Source organism: Ambystoma mexicanum, chromosome 6p (genome assembly GCF_040938575.1).
Source record: "Ambystoma mexicanum isolate Mex_15411 chromosome 6p, UKY_AmexF1_1, whole genome shotgun sequence".
NCBI classification, from domain to species: domain Eukaryota; kingdom Metazoa; phylum Chordata; class Amphibia; order Caudata; family Ambystomatidae; genus Ambystoma; species Ambystoma mexicanum.
In genome coordinates, this window is record NC_090935.1 from 1,501,178,238 (window position 1) to 1,501,204,246 (window position 26,009).

Genomic DNA, 26,009 nt, shown 5'->3' on the forward strand with positions numbered 1-26,009 from the left:
AGGTATTGAAGTCGACCCCGTTTATACCTGGAATCGCATATTCTGGACACTTCATATTCCAGCTGATCGTCCACAATAACAGGACTGGGTCTGCAGGATTTTCGGGTGGATTGGATGTAGGGTTTCAATCGGGAAGTGTGAAAGTCTGGGTGTATTCTCTTCCAGGAGTCAGGTAGCTTGAGTCGGAATGAGACAGGATTGATGATTTCCTTTATGGAAAATGGTCCATAGTACCGAGGGATATTGCTCCAGAGTCTGATTTACACGTTGCGTGGCTCTGTTGGTTTGTGGGTGATAACCTGATGAGAGAGCGCGTTGGATCCCTAGAAGACGACACAGATGTTTCCGGAATTGTGAGACGTATTGAGGTCCTCGGTCCGATATGATCTTGGAAGGAAGTCCATGAAGACGGAAAATGTGTTCCAGGAAGATTCCAGCAAGTTCTGAGGAGGATGGTAGTTCATACTAAGGTGTAAAATGAGCCATACGAGTGAACAAGTCATTGGTTACCATGATGGTCGTGTATCCTCGGGAAGGTGGTAATTACACAATGAAGTCTGTAGCAATAAATTCCCATGGTCTTGTTGGCAGCAATGGTTGCAGTAGAAGACCTGCCGGTCTCTTGTTATCATGTTTGTTTTGACCGCAGATAGCACAAGCCTTGATGTACTGTTGTACGTCGGTCTTCATTCCAGGCCACCAAAACTGTCTTTGTATAAGATGGAGGGTGTTAGTTATACCACGATGACCGGAGTGAAGGGTATCATGGCAGAGGTTTATTATCCGTTGTAATTCCTGCGTAGGAATGACCAGTGCATTGTCCTTGAATAAATATCCTTCCCTAACTCTTAGGTTCCATGGATTCTTCCTTGAAATATCCTTCCAAAGGTCAGAGGACTGGGTTTGCACTCGGATTTCTTCCAGGAGGTTGACTGCTTGAGCTACAAAGATAGGATGGGGAAACATCTTAGGATAGGCCTTGTCTTCAGTGGCTACGTAGTTAGGACGTCGAGATAAGGCGTCAGCAATCATGTTTTGTGATCCAGGAAAATGAGTGATTTGGAATTGGTACTGGGCAAAGAAGTAGGCCCAACGCGCCTGACGACTGTTCCTGCACTCTAACGATTGTAGAATTTGGAGATTCCGATGGTCTGTGCGGACCTGAACTGGATATCTAGCACCTAGAAGTAGGTGTCGCCATTCAGTGAAGGCTTGGCGGATGCCCAACAGTTCCTTCTCCAGGACAGAATAGTGTGTCTCGCTGGGAGTCAGGGTTAGTGAAAGGTAAGCAATGGTGTGTTCCAGTTTATCCTCAAGTTCCTGTTTCAAGACCGCTCCTATGGCGTAGTCAGAGGCATACGTTTTCACTAGGAATGGGCGATTTATGTTGCGTTGGGCCAGGATGGGGGCTTGCGTGAACTCTGTCTTCAATCTTTGGAATGCTTTATCTTGCGGTGTAGCCCAGATAAAGGGCGTGTCTTTCTTCAAGAGAGCAACGATCAGCTGAACGATCTCGGAAAAAGTAGAAATAAACTTCCGGTAGAAGTTGGCGAGCCCCAGGAAGGATTGAACTTGTTTCACAGATGTGGGAGCGGGCCAAGGCAGTATGGCCTTTACCTTTGAAGGGTCCATACCAATTTCTTCCGGGCTAAGGATGAATCCTAGGTAGTGAACAGAAGTAACGTGAAACAAGCATTTTTCGGGTTTGGCTAAAAGTTTGTGTTCATGAAGTCGTCGTAATACTGCCTTTACATGTTCTTCATGCTTTAGAGGATCCTTGGGAAAAAATCAATATGTCATCCAGATAGACAATGACGAAGAGGAACAACATGTCAGAGAACACCCTATCCATAAAACACTGAAAGACTGCGGGCGCATTAGCTAGTCCAAAGGGCATGACTAGATATTCATAGTGACCAAAGGGTGTTCTAAAGGCTGTTTTCCATTCGTCTCCTTCCCGGACACGGATTAAGTGGTAGGCACCCCGGAGATCCAACTTCGTGAATATTACGGCGCCTCTCACAGCTTCTAGGATATCTGAGATCAGGGGCAGTGGGTACCGATCTTTGAGGGTGCATTGATTCATGCCTCGATAGTCGAGGCAAGGTCTGAGTTCCTTGGTATCCTTCTTGGGAACGAAGAACAACGAACAACCCCTGGAGATTTCGAGGGTCTTATGGTGCCGTTTTCAAGATTGGTGTCTAGGTATTCCCGAAGGGCCTTTTTCTCAGGTTCGGAAAGAATGAACATTCTGCCGAAGGGAATTACTGCTGAGGGATCTGTATCTATGGCACAGTCTTCGGACCTGTGAGGGGGTAAGGTTTGTACTATGGCAGTAGAAAATACATCAGCATATCCCTGATAGGCCTCTGGAACTTGTATGATATTGGAAACCATGAGTGGTGTTTTTTGGTCTCTTGGTGGTTCTTTAGGAGGTGTCGAGGAGGGATCCAGGGATAGACAGTGGGACATACATAACTCTGAGCCCAGGAATAATGATCCTGCTGTCCAATTGATATACGGATTGTGCTTTTGTAACCAGGGCATACCCAAAACCATTGGGTAATGGGCTGACTTAATGATGTCGAATGTAATCCGCTCTTATGGAAAGTTGGATCTCTTTAGTCTGCAGGCTTATGGGTCCTGAAGAGAGGGGTCTTCCGTCAATTGCTTCCACCGGCTGCATGGTGTTTCGTGTCTCGTACGGAATATGATGACTAACAACCCAGTCTTGATAAATGAACATTTGCATAGCTCCGCAGTCCACCAAGGCCAGAATGGGATAGGTCTTGTTCTTGGAGGGCGACAGGAAGGCCTGTAGTATCACCAAATTGTTTTGTCCAGGAGAGTTCAAGGATGGAATAGATGTGGAGCAAACATCTCTCTCCCGACACCTCGCTCCATCTAGGATCGGGAGCTGGTGTTTCCCGAACGCTGTGGAGGGGCTAGAGGGCATTCTCTAACAAGGTGTTTATCCGAAGCACAATACATGCACAGGCCTGTGTGGATCCTTCTCATCCTTTCTTGTGGGGAAATAGGCCCACGGAAGGCTCCTATTTGCATGGGTTCCGGATCTATGTCAGGGGTTGGGGCAGGATTGTTTTTTACAGAAGTCTCAAGGGAATTCTTTTGAAAGGGTATCTTGGTCTTTCTTCTTTCACCCTTTCTTTCCTGGATTTGGAAGTCTATTTGCATGGCTAGATCCATAAGAGCCTGGAATGAGCTAGGATGAGCCACCCTGGCTAATTCGTCCTTAATATCCTCGTTTAGACCCCTGCAAAATAGATGGAAACTTGCTTCTGAGGACCAATCCGCTTCCTTGGCCAGTTGTTTGAATCTAGTAATGTACGTTAGCATATCCTGAGATCCCTGTCGGAAATCAAGTAACCGTTCCTGAGCACTAAAAACCTGTTCTGGGCGGTCGAACATAGTCTTGAGTGCCTGAATGAATCCATCATAATCATCCAGGAGGGCATCTCCTGAGTTGACTAAGGGAGTGGCCCAGGTCAACGCGTTCCCTGTGAGGTGCGAGATTATGAAGCCCACCTTCGCCCTGGATGTTGAAAAATAAAAGGGCTTAAAAGTAAAATGCACCAAGCAGGAATCCACGTAAGGATTTTGCCGAGCCATCATATTTGTCTACCACGCCACCCAGTAACACACTGTCCTTGTTAACGGGGTCGCGAGACAAAACAAGCTGCTTTAACGCAGCATTCTCAGCTTTTAAGTTCTGTACTTCAGTTGTGAGTTCTTGCATGCCACGCATAAGGTCCTGGACTGCTTTCTCCATAGCAGTATCAGTGTCGGTCGTTTGGCGTCTCAAACTGTATTAAATCTCCCCCGTCTCACCTCGGATCGCTTCTTGCTCTGTTCCGCAGGAGGATTCCTCTTGTGGACGGATCGGGTCTTGCATAGGCTCGCTCGAGTCGTCCGGCTGCAGAGCGCGTTCAGAGTTCCGGGAAGGTCGCAGTTCCAGGATGTCCAGGAAAAAAGTAGCGGTCGCTAGGGATGAGGATTCCGCGAGCAGAATTAGAGGGAAGGGGTGAAAGGAAGGAAGAAGGAACCAGGAAACTAGGAATAGTGGATTCGCCGAACAGCACACACACGTCAAGTCACTACCTAATGATAGCGTTGAGACGCGCGGGGGCGTGGCCAATTCATAGAACGTGCCGTGTGCGACGTGAAGGCTGGTGCGAGGCAACTCACTTGGCACGGCCATGTTGGGAGTAACAAGGAATACAAGCCCCGTCGCGATAAGGACCAGGAAGTCCAGAAGGGGCAAGTTCTATGGGTCATGACAGCACTACTGACAGAGAACACTGACTCCCTTGTGAAAGGCCAGCCAGTCACGATTGCAGCTCCACACACTGATGTCCCTGCTACTAAAAGGGAAAACACAGCATGTGTCCAATTCCAGACTTACCTGGTATGAAAAATTGCTTATTTCAGCAGCCAATGTAACTTTGAACTGGTACCATGTCTTCTACCCTGTCACGCTGTTGCCTATCCTGCAGGACGGGGAACCACACAATTCTCTCACTGTAGTAGAAACACTGATGTCTCCCCATGCTGATTTATCCGACACACCTTTACAGAACCCTGATCTGACTCTGTTCGTGGACGGGTCATGTCTGAGAGTACCAAGCACTGGAGAATTGGTCTCAGGGTATTCTGTTTGCAGCCCCTCTGAAGCCCTAGAAGCATACCAACTGCCCACTGTGAGATCCGACCAGGTCACCTAACTTGTGGCCCACACTCTGGCATGTACCTTGGCTCGAGATAGATATGCCATGATCTACACCCACTGCTGGTATGCTCGTGGTGTTGTACACTATCTCAGAATCCCCTGGAAGCAACACGGATACCTGACATTCGCAGGCACCCCTAAAGTGAATGGAAAATATAAGTCCACCCTACTGCATGTGTTGTTGTTCTCTACTGCACTAGCTATTGTCACGATCCCTCTCAGTCTTTCACTGCCTAAGGAAATACCAAAGTGGATTGGGCAGCTTGTTTGGTTGCCTTAAGTTAGAAGTGCCCCTGGCTCCTAATGAAACTCTTGTTTGTGTTGCAGTCCCACAATCACTGTTTGCCTCCCTTACCAGCCTGGCGGTACTCCAAGACCAAGCCCATGAAGCAGAAAAGGTGACCTGGGCTCAGCTAGTGTGTACGTTGAAGGCCGACTCCCTTTGGTGCTCTCCAGATGGCCGCCTAGTGGCTCCGAAGGCACTCCTCCCCTATTTGGTCTCTGAGGTTCACAGCACTACACATTCAGGTAAATGTGATGATTGTCACTGTCAACCGAGACTGGTTTGCCCTTGGTCTCACCACTGTTGCTCACTATTACTGCGAAAGGTGCACTGTGTGCTTGACTCACAATGTTGTGAGAGCGGTGTCCACAAGTGGTCTGGACGTCCAGTACCGGAGGCACCCATCTCCAATGTGCTGACAGATTTTATGCAGTACCCCATGTGTATGAAGTTCTCTTACTGCCTCGTCATAGTTGATGTGTTCTCAGGGTGGGTGTAAGCCTACCCGTGTAGGAGGGCAGACACAGTCACTGCAGCCAAGAAGTTAGTGCCAGAATTCATACCCTGATGTGGGCCTCCCCTGGTCGTAGACAGTGACCAAGGTACCCACTTTACTGGTCAGATCATTAAAGAAGTGTGCAAAGCCCTAGGAATAGCTAGTTTCATTGTGCTTACCACCCTCAGTCAAATGTTCATGTAGAATTCTGAAATGAAGACTAAAACCACTACATGCCCAAAGTGTGTCAAGAGACCAGGCCCGAAGGGCCCCAGGCATCAGCCTTAGCCTTGTTTGCCATGCATAATAATCCTCAACGCAAACATAAACTCCTAAAGATACTCACAGTTCGCCCCATGTGAGTGGAAACCACTCCACCCGCAATTTAACATCTCCTGAACTTTCCTTTAGAAGATGTCATACTGTTGCATGTCGATTAAAATGGTTTTCTCTCTTCATATTCGGGTCCGAGATGCCCTGCCTGAACCAGCTACTGAACCTTGTCATCCTCTACAGCCTGGGGACTGGGCACCAGACCCACCGCGACCGCAGACACCTCCGCTAGGGACCCCGCCTCTGGCCTGCCAGTGCCAATCCCTTCCAGCATTGCAGGCTCTCATGAGCGATGTTGGAAACAGACTGCTGCTTTCACTGCCCCTTGATTTCCTTGTTGCCACCCCATTGCGACAGCTTCATTTCATTGTTTCCAATACATTTAATTTCTTCTATCTGAGATGCTTTGCGATTTTCCATCCAATGCACAGCTAAAGGGTGTTTGGTGTGTCTGTTTTTGTTTAGCCTTAACACTATCACCATGTTATCTTAGGTGTGCCAAGTCTCCTGGTTAATCCTCCTGATGAGCCATAGGTATGTAGAAACACATGTTGAGCATTTTACATAATTTAAGAAACTGATTGATTTGGGGATTTCACACTATAAAAAGGATCTCATCTACTGTAAGAATCAAATGGATCTGAGTATTTTACCCAATAATTTCATATAATACAAGAATCTGATTCATTCAATTGAACATTTGACTAGAGGATTTCAAATAAATGCAAATTGAGAATCTGATTGACTTAAATGGATATTTGATTAACGAATCATAAGGAATTAAGAATGACATACAATATGGGAACTTGATTGATCTAACTGGACACTAGAGGATGTGATGATTTCATTGCAAAAAAAAACGGATTCATCTAACTGAAGTGGACATTAGATGATCTGGGGATTTTCATTAAATTTAAAGATTTGATGAATCTAATTGAGGTGGTCACTGGATGATCAGAGGGTCTGATTTCACATCAATTGATTCATCCAACTGAGTATTTGAGGATTTAATCAAATTTGGGAACTCAAATCATTCTATTGAACATTTGGTTTACAAACCATGAAGATTGGAGGATATGTTTTCACTAACGATCTTAACAATAATTCTCTCTGAATAATACACTACTGCAATAAACAATAGTTTTTCTCTTACTATATAGAAATCACACGTGTTGCTCCTTTTCCCGTTTTCTGAAGAAATCTACGGAATAGTTTCTCTAATTCTTAATGAAATGTGCATAAGTATCCACACAGTTCGATGAATTTTATAACATTAACTGTGTTACATCCTACTGAAAACCAATTATAGATTCTTCCATTTGACGGATGATTGCATTATGCCGGCTTGGGGAGTGATCAGGCTTCCAATAATTGAGAACGGCCTTTTGAAACAAAAGAATTTGATAAAACATACTCATACTACAGCACTAGCATCCTAAGCAACTTATAACAAGCTATTCACTCTGTTTGCTATAAAAAATCAAAATGTATGGGCTTTGACAATGGTTAGTCTATGCCACGGGATGCCTGTGCATTAAACCTATCGTCCCTTTCCTTCTCCCTCTTCCACTTTTCTCATGTTTTGCCATTCTCATGCAGTGTAAGTCTCTGTCCCCCAACACTGACTTCCATCCACATTCTTGGTTTACTATTAACTCTCCATCACTCTGTCTTCATTTCCTTCACTTTCCTTTTATCTCCCCATTCTACACCCATTTTGCTCTCCCACTCTCGAGGAATCTATTTTTCCCATGTGTCAGCTGCCTTCCGACATCGTCACCACTTTCCTTCCACCAAATTCCTTCCTTTTCGGTGTTAAGATGCATTTCTAAACTCTGACCTGGTGGGCAGAAGTTCACGAGGCCACCCTCGGTTTAGTGAAACTGGGGAACCTTCTGGAGAAGCCAGACCAATCTAGGCAGTTTGGCAGGCGGTCAAGACTGGGTCTCAGGAGGAGTGAGAGTGAACAGAAGCCCACAATGAGCACACAGAGCAACAAATCACAAATTTATCTTAGACAAGTGTATACGAAAAATAGCTATACATTTGTCTGCCGGACCAAATAGACACAAGTAACTTTAGCAGTGAGTAAAATAATGATCAAACAAATCCTTAATCTATACAGTATATATACACATTACATTTCCTAGTGCAATGTAGTTACAAGCTACAACCACAACCTTCACCAGTTAGTTCGGAAATCCCAGGTTGCTTTCTGGACTACACCGCCTGCCATTTATAGTGGGAGTAGCCCCGGGAGCGTCCTTCTGTGCCCCAGACTGGTTTCCAGGACGGGGCTCGACCCACCCCCCTGCTGCTGCTTTACCTTTTCAGCCATTACCTTGACTGTTGGCCCATTTGCTGCCCCTCCTACCAACTCAGGGTGTTAACGTGCGTAACCCTTCTGTCCCCCTGTGCATTCGACCTATGTTTGGGGCGCTGCCTTGCCTATCCCAGAGGACTTAAAGGCCATGACCTCCATCTTCCAGGCCTGCAGCCGGTCAGGGCCCGGGCCGTCTGGTTTCTCTGTCCCTTTGCACCATCTTGGCGTTGTGTCGGTCTGTGTCTCTCTCTCTCTCTCTCTCTCTCTCTCTCTCTAAGTTTACCCCCATCTTCGTTTCATGACTCTCCCTCCCTCTACCACATCTCTTTGGGGCTCGTCTCTAACCTGTCTCTTGATCTGTGCCCCATTCCTTTTCAAGATCCACCACACTGGCTGTCCCATCATTATGCACTCTTGCTTTCTATACCAGTATAGTCTTGCTTCATCTGGCGTGCTGTTCATTGCTTCTGTACCCTTCTCTACCTATGTGCCCACTGAAAGAAAACTGAATCTCTAATGTAGCAAAGACCCCCTGACACAAATGAAGGACTGTGGCGGTGGAGGGGTGTGACAGAAAAACTTGTTGGTTGTATCCTCTCGACCCTCCTGTAGGCTTTAGCTAATACCCCGGCTAGAAACAAATATTTAAGGTCTTACACGTTGATTTACTGCTTCCCAGTTCAGCATGGCACAGTATTGGCACTGAGCTGACTGAGCACCCATCCCCCCGAAATTTTTGGCTATTTTGACTCGACCTTGACCTGGCTGACCCGCAGAGCCATGCCCGGACAGAACAGGTCGCTGTTACCAAAGGCCCTACAGTTAAAGCATGTGATTGGTAGCACCTGCCTTCATATGCATACTTTTTAGGCAATTGAAATCGTGATGTGGGATTAGTACTTGCATGACGGGTGAATGAATGGAAATGAGGTTGGACGGGCAGCAGACAGGCCAGCTCATTCTCACAACGATCCTTAAGTGTGTGGCTTCAGGTGTGAGGGAGAGAATTAACTGCTTGTAACATTGAATCTGGGGTCTCAGAATACGTAAAGAAGCTAGATGCCCCCACACAATTAAGTTTGCCCCTAACCCCACTAAAGTTAGTGCCTCCCAAATTTGAAGGGTTAGGCCAACCCCCTAACCCCTGAAATGTTAATCTTGTTGCACCCCTTTTGAAAACATATATATATTTTTTTTTATTAAATGAGTGCCACTAGGTTCTCGGTAGATCCCTCTCATTTCGACCTCGGACTAACCTTTATATTTATTTCCAAATCCGACCCTCACTCTTTGAAACGCACTCTGGTAAGGAAGTGCACGGAGAGGAGACCAAGACACACACACACACAGACAGTCTCTCTCGGAGACAAACGGCCCAGACAGTGAGGCAGTCGGTGCACGCCGGTACTTGGAAAGGGGGGGTGGCGGCTCGGGGAGCAGAACAATTCCAGGGCGATGAAGACTGGTCCTGGGTGTGGCTCGGGCTAACTGCTATTTCGTGCTTGGATTCGGGCGTCAGGATGGTTTGCTTGCATCACGTCCTGCTGGGCGCGGCTCGGAGTTAGAAGTTGTTCTTCCCCCAGTCACGGAAACTTCGAGCTGCAGCAGCCGCAGGGACTAGGCAGCGCGAGAGCACCGTCCACCCTCAGCACAGATCCCTGGGCAGCGGCGAGGCAGGTGAGTGCGGCTGCCACCCCGTCTCCTAATAGCCGAGGGGGCGCTGCTTCGCGGCTCCGCCGGATAAACATTCTCTCGAGAGCCTGGTCTCACCCCGCGCTCTGCCTTTCACTCTGCCTTGATGTTGGTGTACTGTTCATGCTGGCGCACCCAGGAGCTCGAGTGAGGGCTTTGCACAAAAGTTGGGAGGGTTACAAAACTGCGCATTTGGGGCGAGGCTCAGACCGCCGTGCTCTACGTTCTCTATTATATCCCCCTTCTTACACCTGGTGTTATCACACACAGTTTGGCCTGTACCCTTTAAAGTATCATTTGTAATATGCGCAATTCAGAGTTCTTGGTTTGTTCCCTTGGTGAAATGTCTGGGGGAAAGGGCCGCAAAATGCACTGTACCGTGTAAAATAATGCCCGTGTTCTTAGACAGCAGGTTTAACACACACAGCAATGTGTGAAGGGTTCGTTTTGCTCACGTGTTTTCTTGACTGTTACACGCCCTTCTTCTCCATTGAGGCTTTTCTTCTCTGGATGCATTGGCAGGTGGTTGATGTAAAGTAGGGACGGCATGAGGGCCTTTCAAATAAACGGGCCCCACAGCAACCGCCCCCACCTTCACAGCCAGCTGTTTAATAACACGGCAATAAAGTACTTTATATATTTTATGCGTTTTGAGCGTTCGCCTTACGAGCTGTGTTTGCTGCCGCGTTTCCACCCGTCACTTCCCGCGGGTTATACATAAGCGTTATCAACTCTTTAACACTGGTTCCTCCACACCAGGATCTTGCTGACAAATAATACTTTGTAGCTTTTCAGTGTCCATTTTTGTGTTTCAGGCTCCCTGCTGGCTGGTCGTCTGGTGATAAAAGGCTGCTATTAATCTTATCTTTGTAATGTAATGCTCCCCATGGGTGCCTCAGATTTTCGATCTAAGCAAGTGGGGGGCCACAACCACCGTGTTGAAATGGGCCCCCACACATCTTCAGCCGGGCCTGGTGTAGAACCAGTCCAGTTTGTGGGCCCATGTTTAGTCTGCTTGATTGGGGCCCACGTTGCTTTACAGCTCTTTACAAAGGTCTGACGCCGTGTATTTTTTAGGTCCTTGAATTTACAGCACAGCTAGATGGCATTATTCTGGGGTTTGTTTACAAGCTTGTAGCAATATGCCTGCGACTATTGTGTATAACGAGGAGGTGGTAGGTGCAGCCTGTTTCCGCAGCACAATCACCTCTAGTCCAATTCACTGGCCACGCCTTTGGTGTCAGTCAAAGATCTGTGCTTTGGCCGCAGCGTCTAAATAGGCATATGGCGCGGCCCCCTGAAAGAAGGGGCTAGGGGTGTCTGGGTTTTAATTGTTGAAGGGGCCCCGCCCTTTCTCCTTCTCCTTGGTAGAAGAAACAGGGGTCACAGGTATGGGGACCCAGAGGAAGGAGAAAGGGAGGCAGAAAGGGGAGGAATCCCCCTCCCCTGTGGAGTGACCTGATTGGAGGGCTAAGGTATCTTTGCACCTTCAACAGGTGACATCAGAGGCCCATTCGGGCCTCTAAATATGGGATGCACAGGGGAGAGCGAGAGCGGTCTATTTCACCACATAACCCCTTGCTGCTAGGAGAACTTTGCCTCTTTCCCCTGCAGGCGGCAGGGAAGCTTGTGCCGGGACGCGACGAGTTGCTGGAAGATTTTTCGGATGGCGGCTGTTGCGATGGGGAAACCTGACCTGGCTCGGGCAACGGAGGTTACTAGGGTAATCCAGACGTGGAACCCTTGCTCACTGTTCTTAGAGAGGCACAGCTCCACCTCACTGACTAGGTCCAACCAGACTGAAACACATGTCTGGGGTTGCTGTTGGTACTCTTGTTCAACGGATAATTGCCAGGAATTTCGGTGCTGGACTGCCCTTGGGCAGGACAAAGACTGATATGTAGTGGACCTTTCTCTTCTGTGAAAGGATGGTGAGCTAAAGACTCTGGTTGAGACTCTACCCCAGGATATAGGCTGGTAGTGGAGGATCTCCCAGAACCCCCCTTGTTTGGGCAACGGAGGGCCACTCCGTGGCAGGTAACAAAATACTCGGACACCAGCGGGTCATATACGACTTCCTTTATTCACTTAAACTACCCTTCTGCAGAAACCCCCTGCCTAGCCCAGCGTCACTCCCCCCCCCCCTCCAGATCTCTGGCCCAACCGTGGCAACACTGTAGATAACACGGTTCCCCCATCTCTTCAATCAGTCTGCAGGGCTTCATGCGAGGGTTGACAGAATCCTCCTAATTTTCGCACAGCTCTCCGTCCCCTAGATAAGTCATCTGAATCTGAGCTATGGCCGTCTGCCCTGGTAGGGTACCATGGATGTGAGTCTCTGCTGGGGTATTCGCTGAAATATTTTGGGTAATTGTCCTGCAAGCCTCTCCTTGAGCGGTCCGCATGGTTCCTCTTTTGCCGGTTTTAACCAGCCGTTCCGACGCGAACGTGGGATCCTCCTTCCGAGTCCCCGGCTGTCACTCTACTACCTGGTCTCCCACTTCTATACTGCTTTCTTTGGCTCCCCTCCAGAAGTCCACCCTTCCTTCATTTTCTGCCTGACCCCGAGCCCTGGCTTGTTGTTCCAGTGGACTATGAGAAGGAGCCATTGGCTCTCAGGTAGGCGGGTTCGGACAGTCTTCCCAAACATGAGGTCCGCGCGACACACTCCCGTGTTGCTGTGTGGGGTGTGCCGTAATCTCGGAGCAGTTGGTATACAGGCTGTTCGAATGGGCTGTTGGTGATGTTGGTCACCTGCAGAGATTGTTTGATGCTAGCCATAAAGCGTTCAGCAATGTTGTTGGCCTGTGGCCAGAGGGGAGTGATTCTACTGTGCTGGAAGCCCATGTACCCTGCAAAGTCCTGGCTGGGGAATGGGGGACCATTATCAGATTTGATTATCTTCGGAATGCTATAGGTCAAGAGCACACGATCCATTACAGGTATACAGTGGCGTGGCCAGGATAGTCTAACAAGTGGGGCCTGATGCTAATGTAGTTGGGCCCACTGTAGTAGGTTTAACATCTGTGAACGCCCAAACAGCGCTGCTGAATGGGCATGTACAGATTTTGGGTGGGCCTTGCCCACTCAGGCCCAACCCTGTCTACGCCTCTGCAGGTATAACACAGGAGGTGGAAGTGAACGCGATTATCTGCACGTCTGGGAAATCGAAATATTCGTCAATCAACACTAGCACTTGTGATCCATCCCTCAGTGGCCCAAAGAAGTCCATGGCCAGCTCCTCCCCACTCCCTTCAGGAGTGGGGACACGTGTAATCGACTGGGGTGAGGAGGTGGCGCTACTATGCAACAAGTGGTGCAGTTCTGGACCGTGTCCTCCACCATGGCGTCCAGCTTGAGAAACCAGACCTTCTGCCGTATCAGCAGTTTCGTTGACACTACCCCTCCCCCCCAGTGCCCCTCATGTGCGGGATGGACAACTCGCTGTCTGAGCGTGTGGGGCAGCACAACTCTGCATCCTTTCATAACGTTATGTCCCCCACCACCGTAAATTCATCCTGCACCAGTTCCAGGCTGTGCCCTTGGCAGGTTCTGGATCGCACCATGTACTGCACAGATACACATTTCAGCTTTGGAAGGGGTACACCGGAAGTTCTGGCAGCGGTGCATACATTCTCTTCAGTTCTCTCACTACTGAACCCTCAGTTTCATGTCACTTGGGTTGAAATGTACAGTGCTGCCACGTTAGTTGGTTATTGATCAAACTCGTCTTATTGAAAAGGAGAAAAGGCAACGCGTTATCTTTTATCAACTAATTCATAACTAAGGTACCTCGTCGTATTAGACTATGCACGTGAGCAAGTCTTTCGATAGATGGACGTCTCCTAAGTATTGCTCTCTCAATTAAAGATGTTGACAGCCTTCCACCACCGATCCTTCCTTTGTAGGTGGATCCTCGAACTTCCTTACCTTTTAGTATTCCATTGTTAGCGAACATGCCAGCTCCAGTACACGTTTGTGTCTGTTGTGCACATTGTCCAAGCTCGTGCCATCCAACAAAAACGAATATGTCGTAGTCAAATTCCAGATCAGTAAGCAGCACCTCATTAGTGGTCCCACAGGCATCCTCCCAGAACGTTGCTGTGCTCCCACATCATGTGTTCGGTGGTCCCACACCTGTGACCACAGCCCCAGCACGCTTCAGTCGGCCACGCACCTTTGAAACATTCTCGTGGCGCCGATGATCCCTGGTCAAGATCTCAATTGGACGTGCCCCGACTCCCCAGTTCAAGGACACCCAACGGGCGTTATCACTGCATACACCCCCTGTGAGCGGTTCAGTGGGTTCCTCCTAGGCCCTCTACCATCCTGTCAGCAGTTTAGGGGCTGGTGAGTTTGGTGGTTATATCCGTTCATAGGTAGGGGGCAGCGGGGGGCGATGAGCTGAGTGAGCACCTGCCTAGGAGGTTCGCTAGCAGGACGGTGCTTTTTATATGTGCCTTCCAAAGAGCCTGGCAGACAGCAAGCTGAGGGGTTACTCCTAGGGGCACCCTGCACTCGATCCAGTTCCCTCTTCATCAGCGATCCACCTGCTCCCACACAGGTGCCAGTTTCCCACTCACCCAAATAGCAGGGTTGTTTGCCATGCATGCACATCTCACGTTAAAAGCTACAAGCCAGGCTGTAAAGTCACACGCCCAGTCAATTAACTACATGCCCACAGCACGCCTTTTCTTATTCCTAAGTGTCAACTATGCCTAGCCACTGGGTAGTGGTGAGTGCTAACCCTGAGCCCTCTAGATGTCATAGATTTGCAGGTGTTGTCCAACACATTTCTCCAAAATGAGTTGCTCGGTGTGCATCCCTTCTTCTGTCTCTACAGCAACGCCATCCGTTACGGTGGCCTTACTGCGTTCACCTCTGCTCTTGCCCAATCTTCATGGTTGTTGAGCAGGTTGTAGATCCAATGATCACAGTTTGCCATGTGATAGTGTGTGAGTATTGGGACATTCATCCCTCTGAGGTCCTGAGGCCACCACATTCTGTAGTGCCATTCTTGGTGGTTTCCTGCCCACAAAAAGGATTGGCTTTCTTGGTTCAGTTCTCCTGAAGATGTTTCTCTCGATGGAACGATAGGCTGTATGGAGTGGAGTATTGATGCCGCGGTCCCCTTTATGGAGTCGAGTGTCGGCTTTAACGCAGACCCTCTCTGCAGATCTTTCTTTAGTTTCTCGGTTGCTTCTTTCATATTGTACTTGTCATCAGTGGCTGTTCCCCAGATGCAGAGGTACCTCTTCTTTATGGAGAACCATTAGAAGACCTGTGACGCCAGTTCTTTTTGGGAGCATGAGTACTCCGATTTGGTCTAGTTTATCTTCTAACCTTCTATTGCAAGGTCATAAACACCAGATTGGATTTCTGCTTGTTCCTAACTAACAATAATATGTAATCAGCAAAGAGCCACAGTTTCTGCTCCACACCACTGAATAGTACGTCTTTGTCGCTGCTGTTTCTGATTGTGGCAGCCAAGGGTTCAATTGCTATTGCAAATTATATCGACAACCGAGAGAAGCCCTCTCTAATGCCTTGATGCAACACAAAGGTCTCCAGCACTGGCTATTGGTTAGGACGGACACCCTCTGTGCAGTGTAGACAAGTTTGTCCCATTTCAGATATGTGTCAGAATTCCACTTCTTCCATAATATTAGCAAAGCGTACCAGCTTGCACCCTCGGAAGCCTTCTCCTTGTCTGAGTGTGCTACTACCAGATCAATTTTAGTCCCCCGCCCAAAGTCATGACTAGTTTTTGCATTTTCTAATGGATTCCCTCCTCCCACACATTCATTTTTTATTTCTATTTCCAAGCCCATCTGCTCCTTTGAAACCTTTCCGCTGCCAGGGGTCACTGTGCGGCTCTGGGTGCATACATGTCTTGTATTGAAGAAATCTATGTTGGGACAGGGGATCCCATCCCCTTTGGTATGAAACCCCACCAATTTGGGGAAAGTGAGAGACTTCTCGGAGGAGTTCTGTTCTGAACAAAGGCACTTGGTGGATCTTCTGGATGACTTGCAGGTCACAAGTGGCCTGGACACGTCGCCAGAATGGCACATGCTCTCTGCTCCTAACCCTGGCAAGCCTCAAGCCGCTTTTTAGTGCCTTGTTGCCTGGGTGGTAGATGTGATATATATGTGATGGGTTATTTATAGCGCACTTAATACCCAGAGGTTTCTAAGTGCGGATCCGGGGATCGAACCTGTGTTGCTCCGTGTCATCTTGATTCCAATGCGAGCGAGCGCGCTGCCCCAGAGCTGGCACAGTCTCGTCCCAAGGTTCAGTATGAGCTCACTGATATTCTGGATGAGGAAATGTTTTGGCTCAGCTAGCCTGGGCCTGCAATGCGTTGATCCATCTTGTACACTTGTGAGGTTCTCCTTTGGTCCATCATCTCTACGACGGCGGAACACATCCCTGAAGGTGACCTGAGGGAAGGATTTGAGGCTCTGGTCAAGGACAGCAAAAAGGCCTCTTATGAAATCCTACTATCTGGCATGGATACTGCAGAGTGCATGTCCAGAGCAATGGTTGAATGCACTGGATGTCCAGGCAAAACATCTGAACATGTCCTTAGGTGGCAACAACCTGTTTGGCGCAAAGGCTGAGTCCCTCCAGAAGTTCCAGGCTTCGAAAAGTGTCTGGGGCTCTCTGTCCAGGAGCGGCAACCTGTGAGTCCTACAGCCAGTGTCTTTCACCCCTTCACATCTAATGCCCACAGATTAAGGGAACAAGCCCCCTTGGGTAAGCAAGTGCAGTATCGCCCCAACAGGGGTCAGGGTAGAGGAATTCTCTGCTGCCCCAGGTGCAAAGCCTTTTAATCAGACTTCCACCCTTCATCCCCTGTAAAAGGCAGGATATCCCATGTTGGCAAGGAAAGGACTCTTTTTACACCTCCGATGCACAAACCTTACAGGTAATTCACCAGGGATACTGTTTGCCTTAGCTCATTGCCCTCCACACCACCCACCAACCGGCTGGTACTTCCCTCCTCTTGGAAGAGGACCATCTGCTTATGGCAGAAGGGGCCATAGACCCAGTACCCTGCTCGGAATGAGGCATGTTTGGAATACCATGTTTGTTTTTTCTGGTGCAGAAGGTCTGAGGGCTACACCCCATCCTGGATCTGAAGCTTTTGAACATGTTCAAGATGGTCCCTCTAGCAGAGATCCTTCAGGCCCTGGTTTGGCTCATATTACTGGATCTCCAGGAGGCATTCCTTCACATGCCCATCCACAAGAAGTACAGAAGGCGCCTGATATTCAAATTGGGGAACAACCACTATCAAATCGAGGTGCTGCTGTTCGGCCTTGCTTCGGCACCCAGGGTTTCACATAGCTGCTGGCAGGCAGCTGTAGCTGCTCGGACAGCATCCATATGTTCCACTATTGGGCTGACTGGCTTTTTCCTGCTCACTCCCCAGACCAGGCGTCGGCACAATTGTTGTCCACAGCTTGGACTTTTTGGCGAACTAGAGGAAGTCTCAAGATTCGCTATCCCAGTCCTTCCAATTCATTGGGGTGATCGTGGACACTCTCCTGGGCAGGGCCATTCCGACTGAGGAGGGCGTGGGGAACATTTCTAAGATGTTTCGTGTCTTCCATTTTCAGGAAAAGGTTCCTGTTTATTTTCTCTTGTTGAATTGTAAGGCCTCCTGCATCCTTTTGGTGCAGGAGGCACGGTTGTGCATTAGGTCACTTCAGTGGAGTCTGAGTTGCCAAGGGTCTCTGTTTCAGGGACAGACATCAGATCTTCTTCAGGTGTCGGAAAGATGTCCAGAGATAGACGACCTACCGAGAGAGGGGTGTTCTGACAACCATGGCTCCAATTGACTCTGGTCACTGATGTGCATGAAGGGCTGGATGCTTGCCTCCAAGACCTTAACGGCGAGCAACCTGTGGTCCCCATCCGAGGGCCAAGAGCACACCAATTTGCTGGAGTTGAGGGCGATCAGGTTGGCCCTTGCCGCCTCTCTCTACTCTCTGTGGGGTAAATAGGACTGATCCTGAAGGACAACAGTGGCCATGTAATCCCTCAACAAATTAGTTAGTGTGGGTTTGTTGCCTCTATGCAGAGAAGCAATTAAGTTGTGGTTCTGGGGTTTGGGGAACATCTCTCCGGTGGCAGCTCATTTGTCCGGCAAGGAAAACATGCTAGTGGATGTTTTGATCAGGCAGTCTTCAGCCTCCCACAAGAGGGAGCTTTGTCAAGAAACTTTGTAGGAGATTGTCTTGCGCTGGGGAACTCCTCAAGTGGATCTCTTCCCTTCTTGTGTAAGCGCTTATGTTCCAGGGAGTTTCCTCATTGGGGTGCTTTGGGGGAAATCTTGACAGTAGAGTGGACTCCCTCCAATCCCTGTCGGAAGGCTATGCATATTCTGGTCCACAATGATTGTGATGGCACCAGATTGGACCCAGGGAATGTGGTACCCAGATTTACTAATGAACATCTGCCCTCACTGGTGCCTAAGACAGAGGCCAGACCTAGTAGGGGCAGGTCCTGCACACAGATCTCTGCAGCCTGAACCATCATGCCTGCCTGTTGAAAGGTTGAAGTATAAGGAGTGGGACCTGTCGGAGGACATCCTAGACCTGTTTGTCTCTGCTAGGAGACATGCCATCAAATCTATTTATGCCTGTAGCTGATGTACGTTTTTGACTTTGTGCTTGGAGAGGGATATCTTGCTGCCATTTTAGTTTTCAACAGGACCCCTGTGTAGAGTTCTTTTTTTCATGATCCCCACGATAATGAAATTCCTGTGGGGTCTTTGCAGTAAATTCTCTCATGCCAGTTTGTTTGGGGTGGGATTTGAATTAAGTTTTAAAGTATCTTATGGGTTCGCCATTTGGCCCCATTCATTCTTGGTCATTGCGATTGCTCACCGTTTTGTTGCTTTTCCTGGTTGCCCTCACTTTCGCTAGACAGGTGAGTGAGTTCCAGATATTATCTGTTAAACCTCCCTTTTTGGTCTTCTCCAAGGAGAAGGGGATTGTGAAAGTGCAGCCCCCTTTTTCCTCCCGAAAGTGGTCTCTAATATCTCTCTCAAAAGAACCACCTTTCTGTATTTCCTCCATCTCACCCTTGCACAGCACAGGAACGTTTCCATTGGCTGGGCCTGGTGCAGCCCCTCCGCTTCTACGTCTCTTGGACGGGAGAGGGGAAAGGGTGACACCAGCTTTTCATTGGTTATGCTGGTGCTTGTGCTTGCAGGGGTGTGACCCATTGGACCCTGTCAAGGTGGATCATCTTCTGCATCTCGGAATGCTGTGATCTGGCTGCCACCTCGGCTCCGCAATGTGAAGTCCCTGTTCTGGACATTTACCAAGCAGCGACACAGGCTTTCTTGCACATGTTTGCAACATTACTGCTTGGATTCTGTGTGGCAGGACGCTGGTTTTGGCAGGGCTGTCCTTCAGGGTTTTCTGGTTTAGGCAGTGTCCAGGGCTGGACTGGGAACCAAAAGTGGCCCTGGAATTATTTTTCAAATTGGCCCCACATTTCGCCGAAGGAGAGAGCACAGCGCGTGAGCCCAACCCTTCTATGAGGGGATTGCGAGTATCCCCCAAGAAGATGTTGAATAAAATTAGTCAAAATAGTGCATTTTAAACCATGAAATCTAACAATGTAAAATAACATTTGTGTAATCAAGGAAGGTCCATGTTTTGGATACTTATAACAAAACAAGTATGCCGATCAAGTCTTTTATTGGTCGGTCACTCGGGACAGCTGTCCTGGCTGGGCATTGTGGATATACTGTTCTGAATTTGGTTAAGGGAAAGCTGAGTGCAAGCCAAGAGCTGGACGAAGCTCGAACTTTGTTTTTTTTAACACTATTTTTGCTGCTGACATCCCTACACAGTGGATGAAGTTAGTTGTGAGGACAAGTACAGGTTTTGGACACATTCTTAATTTGGATATACAGACACAGACTATACTTAGTTTTCCTTATGTAGGGAAATCCCGCCTTCGTATGCGGCAAGTTAGGCCTAATTCCAACCCACTTTGAAGTAAAAATAAAGCTTGAGATTAGAAAGCTAAATCTGTTGTCTGCGTCTTACTTCATGATTCCTTCAAAGCGCTCAGACACTTGCGCAATCATTCATGTACCCAATAACTTTCACAACTATCCATCCACCCACTTATCCCCCCCCTCTCTATTTACCCTTCATTTCCTCGTTGCATTATTGCAACCACAATGGGTTCTCCTCAGAAAGCTATGGGTTTGCTTGCACGAGTTACATCTTTATATTAATGTTAAAAATGGCTGGTCATGACATTTACAAAGAACCATATCTAACGTATATGCAAGTTAGTAAGCATGATGTAAATTGCATGGATGCAATGCTGTGAGCACATAGTTAAAAATGCTACTTTTCTAAAGGGAATTTAGAACATAACTTTAAACTTCTTCTCTGCAAATGATTTTCCCGCGTCTGCTGTTGGATCCTTCACACACATGATGCTGTCAATTAGCACATGTTTCTGCTGCTTGCCTTGATGATTATGGAGCAACATCGCAATTTTGAAAGGCATTGCTTTCCAACAAAAAAACACCCACCCATGGTAAGGCTAGGGTTCAATATAAATGACAACAATTGGAAGCATAATGTGATTAGTAACAAGCAAGTTCCTACTTTGGTAATAGTTTGCCACTTTTTTTGGGCCAGTTTGATTAGTTAAGTTCAACATGCACTAGTGTTGTTGAATAAATATTCTTTAAAATGCACAGTTTGCATCACATGTTATAAAAAAACCTCCCACTTGGTTACTACTCAGTCTGTCACAAAAGGAATGATTGCCATTTGCAACAGTGGGCCACTTTGGTACCCAAGACAATTCTATGCACTAATCCAACACTGGAGCCTTAGTGCATGAGCGCCAGTGTACAATCACCGCCAGAACGCCCGCCTACACTCAGAACCTCCAAGTGAGTCTGCTAACTTTGGCGGAGGAGCCTAGATGGGATGTCTTGGGAGGATAGCTCAGCGGCAACGTGCTTGTCATGAACCGTCGCCTGCGTCCATTCTGGACTTCGTGGTCCCTGACCCATGGAGTACTGAATGCAGTAATCCTCCCAACATGGCTGCCTGATACGGAACGCAGCCTGCCAGTCTTTGCGCTCCACGCTTTGCACACTACTAAACAGACACGCCCCTGCGGTGCTCCGCATCTCAAAGCTACTGCTTGCTGTAGTTGGACGTGTGTTGCCAGAGTTCATTCGGGGCTTTTTCCTCACTCCTGTTTTCCAGTTCCTTGAATCCCCCTGCTTCCTTCCTTCCCTCTAACTTACCTCTGAACTTCCTGGATTTTCACCCGTGCTCGAGTCACAGTGTTCCGTGCCTCCGAGCCCGGACACTATTCCTTCCTGGACTTCTGAACGTATCCTAGAGTTGAAACATCTTTCTCACGCTGGAATCCGAAAACCAGCACACGGGCTTATATAAATCCCTGACTGTGCGAAAGAAGTCACCAAAGAAGGTTACAAGCAAACAAGAAAAACAGGTGAGAAGGGGAGAGACTTGTGACAGATTGAGACGCGTAAAAAACCATACAGATACAGAGATGGAAGCCGCGGTCCAAGACCTCATGCGAGGCATGCAGGGACTCGCCACAGAAGTTCAAAATCTTAAGGCAGAGAATGCAGCTTTAAAGCCGCTAGTCCCGTCTTGTGATTCTGCTACTAAGGAAAGTGTCTTGTTGGGTGGAGTAGTGGACAAATATGATGGTTCTCCAAAGACCCTTTGTGCCTTCCTTGATTCATGTTTGGTACATTTCACCTTCAAGCCCTAATACTTTTCCACTCCTAGAGCAAAAGTGGGGTTTATGATATCGCACCTCACTGGTAACGCCTTGACCTGGGCAACCCCCTAGTCAATTCGGGCGACGCCCTCCTGGATGATTACAATGGGTTCGTGGAAGCCCTAAAAGCCATGTTTGATCGCCCTGAACAGGTTTACAGCGCTCAAGAACGTCTACTTGATTTCTGACAAGGATCCCAGGATATGCTTCCATATGTGACTTGTTTCAAACCACTTATGAAGGAAGCTGATTGGTCCCAAGAGGCCAGCTTCACCCTCTTTCGAAGAGGCCTGAAGGAAGAAATAAAGGACGAGTTAGCCAGGGTAGCTTGCCCAAATTCCTACCAGGCCCTTTTGGACCTTTCCCTGCAAATCGACTTTCGAATCCAGGAAAGAAGGGCGGAGAAAAAGAAGTCTAAATCTTCATTCCAAAAATCTGCCATAGACCATCCTTCCAGTCCAGAGCCCGCAGACTCTCCGACCTTGGATCCAGAACCCATGCAACTGGGGGACTTCCGTGGACCCATTACCCCACAAGAAAGGATGCACCGTATTCACACTGGTCTCTGCATGTATTGCGCCTCGGATAAACATCTTGTGAGAGAGTGCCCTATCGCTCCCCCACAGCGTTTGGGAAACGCCAGCTCCTGATCCTAGATGGGGCACAGTTTCAGGAGAGTGGTGTCTGCTCCACATCAATTCCTTCCTTGAACTCTCCTGGACAAAACAACCTTGTAATTCTACAGGCATTCCTATCGCCTTCAAAGAGAGAATCCTACCCCATCATGGCATTAGTGGATTTTGGTGCCATGGGCATATTCATAGATCATGATTGGGTCACTACTCATCACATTCCATACTAAACACGAGGGACTATGCAGCCTGTTGAAGCCATTGATGGAAGACCCCTGTCTTCAGGACCCATAACCCTTCAAACCAAGGATCTTCTTTCCATTAACCACCACCAAGAGAGGATTACATTTGATATTATAAGATCTGTCCACTATCCTATGGTTCTAGGCATGCCTTTGTTACAGAAGCACAACCCCTACATCAATTGGTCAGCAGGCTCCTTGTTTCTTGGTTCGGAACATTGCATGTCCCACTGTTTGTCCCTAACACCTTACCAAAGCTCTCTGATGACTTTCAAGAAACTCAGCAAGCACCAGTCACTGTCTCTAATGTCATCCAGATTCCCAGGGCCTACCAGGCTTACACAGATGTGTTTTCCACAGCCATTGTTCAAGCCTTACCACCCCACAAACCTGAGGATTGTGCCATCGATACTGAACCTTCGGCAGTTATTCCTTTCGGAAGAATGTTTATTTTGTCAGAACCTGAAAAAAGGGCCCTCCGGGAATACCTGGATACCAATTTGGAAAATGGAACTATTAGCCCATCCAAATCCCTGGCGGGCGCTTCTGTTTTTTGTTCCCAAGAAGGATTCCAAGGAGCTCAGGCCATGTCTGGATTACCACAGCCTTAACCAATGCACTCTCAAGGACCGTTATCCATTGCCTCTCATCTCTGACATCCTGGAAGTGGTCAGAGGTATCATCTTCACAAAATTAGATCTCAGGGGCGCCTAACATCTTATTCGTATAAAGGAGGGTGACCAATGGAAAACGGCCTTTAGAACACCCTTTGGCCATTTTGAATACCTGGTTATGCCCTTTGGACTTGCTAATGCCCCAGCAGTCTTCCGTTTTATGGATCGGGTATTTTCTGACATGCTGTTCCTCTTCGTCATTGTATATCTAGACGACATACTAATCATACAAAACATGAAAAGCACGTAAGGGCAGTCTTACAACATCTACGTGAACACAAACTCCTGGCCAAACCCGAGAAGTGCCTTTTCCATGTATCTACTGTTCACTACCTCGGATTCGTTCTTAGCCAAAAGGGGATTGGGATGGACTCTTGGAAGGTTAATTCCATTCTTTCTTGGCCTGTTCCCACTACTGTAAAGCAAATTCAATCCTTCCTGGGGCTTGCTAACTTCTACAGAAAATGAATTCCAACTTTTTCTGAGATTGTGCATCCTATAGTTACATTACTAAAGAAAGACACTCCTTTTCAGTGGACCTCAGCCCAGGATTCGGCGTTTCAACGGTTTAAGTCGGAGTTCACACAAGTTCCCATCCTTGCTCAACCCGACACTGACCGACCCTTCATTGTTGAAACTGATGCCTCCAACTACGTCATGGGGCAGTCCTGAAACAGGAACTTGCTGACAAGTTAGAACACCACATCGCCTATCTTTCCCGCACCTTGACTCCCAGTGAAACTCATTTTCCTTCCTGGAGAAGGAATTGTTAGCCATCCATCAGGCCTTCACTGATTTGCGTCATCTCCTTCTAGGAGCCAAACATCCAGTACAAGTCCGCACGGACCATCGGAACCTTCAAGTCCTACAATCCCTAGAATGCGGAAACAGTCGTCAAGCCCGTTGGGCTTTCTTTTTTGACAAATGCCAATTTCAAATCCACCATTTCCCTGGAACACATAACATTATAGCCGATGCCTTGTCCAGGCGTTCTGATTATGAAACCCTTGAAGACCGGAACTTTCCTAAGATGTTTCCCAACACTATATTTGTTACTCAGGCAATTACTCTCCTGGAGGATATCCGAATCCAAACTCAGTCCTCGGAACCTTGGAAGGAGTTTAGGAGAAACAACCGATGGAAACTCGTAACAAAAGATGGATATCTGTTCAAGGATAATCGATTGGTTATCCCTACTCCTGAATTGAGACAAAAGATCACAAGTTTATGTCATACCTTCCATTCAGGACACTGTGGCATCACCAACACCCTCCATCTAATACAAAGACCATTTTGGTGGCCAAGGATGAAGGACGATATCAAGATCCACGTCCAGACTTGTGCAGTCTGTAACCAGAACAAACACGACAATAAAAGACCATCAGGTCTCCTGCTCCAACCAGTAATACCAACAAGACCCTGGGAAATCATCGCCACGGATTTTATCATGGAACTACCGTCTTCCAGAGGCTACACAACCATAATGGTTACCATAGATCTGTTCACACATATGGCTCATTTTACGCCTTAAACAAGCTACCATCCTCATCTGAACTTGCTGGAATTTTCCTAGAACACATATTCCGACTTCATGGACTACCTTCCAAGATCATTTCTGACTGAGGACCCCAGTACATATCCCATTTCTGGAAACAGTTATGTGGTATACTGGGAATCCAACGTGCTTTGTCTTCGGGTTATCCCCCACAGACCAATGGAGTTACTGAACAAGTAAACCAAACCCTGGAGCAATATCTTTGTTGCTTCGCCACCAAGGCCCAGGATGATTGTTCACTCCTAATACATGTGGCAGAGTTCGCATACAACAATTCGGATAATTCAGCTATCAAGTCTAGTCCTTTCTTCGGTAGTCAAGGATTTCATCCTTCAGTACTGCCGTCCATTCCGCCTCACCCTACCCCAGTTCCCGCAGTTGATTCCTGGATTGAGACATTCATGTGCACAAGGTAGCTAAAGAACACCTAGAAAAGGCCTGAAGAGATGTTAAACATTATGCCGACTCCAAACGAAGACCAGGACCTTCCTATTCAATAGGCGATAAGGTCTGGTTATCCTCAAAACTCCTACCACGTCACCTACGGCCAAATAAATTGGCTCGCAGGTTTTACGGACCCTTTTCTATAAAAGAAATTGTCAATCCAGTGGCCTTTCGACTCCGTCTACCAGAATCATGGAAGAGGATCCATCCAGTCTTCCACACTTCTCTGTTGAAACCACATGTTCAGCCCTCTCGAACTGCTCCAAGATCTACCTCAGTGATTGTCAATGACCAACTCGAATACACAGTCTCCAGAATTAGTGACTCTAGGTACCGACGCGGTCAACTACAATATTTGGTCGAATGGAAAGGGTATCCTCCTAGTGAACGCACCTGGAAACCCATGTCAAACATGAATGCCCCCAGGCTGATTCGAAGATACCATCTTATCCATCCAGGCAAATCCGGAGGAGCTGGGCTTCAGAGGAGGCATACTGTCATGAACCGTTTCCTGCGTCCATTCTGGACTTCGTGGTCCCTGACCCATAGAGGACTGAATGCAGTAATCCTCCCAACCTGGCCGCCTGATACGGAACACAGCCTGCCAGTCTTTGCGCTCCACGCTTTGCACACTACTAAACAGACACACCCCGCGGCGCTCCCCGTCTCAACGCTACCGCTCGCTGTAGTTGGACGTGTGTTGCTGGAGTTCGCTCTGGGCTTTTTCCTCACTCCTGTTTTCCAGTTCCTTGAATCCCCCTCCTTCCTTCCCTC

General features: G+C 48.0%; 1 protein-coding gene across 1 annotated transcript in view; it reads left to right on the forward strand.

The window, feature by feature from the left end:
• Positions 1 to 9,471: 9,471 nt before the first annotated feature.
• ANXA3 (annexin A3) overlaps positions 9,472 to 26,009 on the forward strand; it is a 542,330-nt gene continuing 525,792 nt past the window's right edge. Inside the window, exon 1 of the mRNA XM_069626342.1 lies at positions 9,472 to 9,859. The gene's annotated coding sequence lies outside the window, so the exon portion shown is untranslated. The remainder of the gene's footprint in view (positions 9,860 to 26,009) is intronic.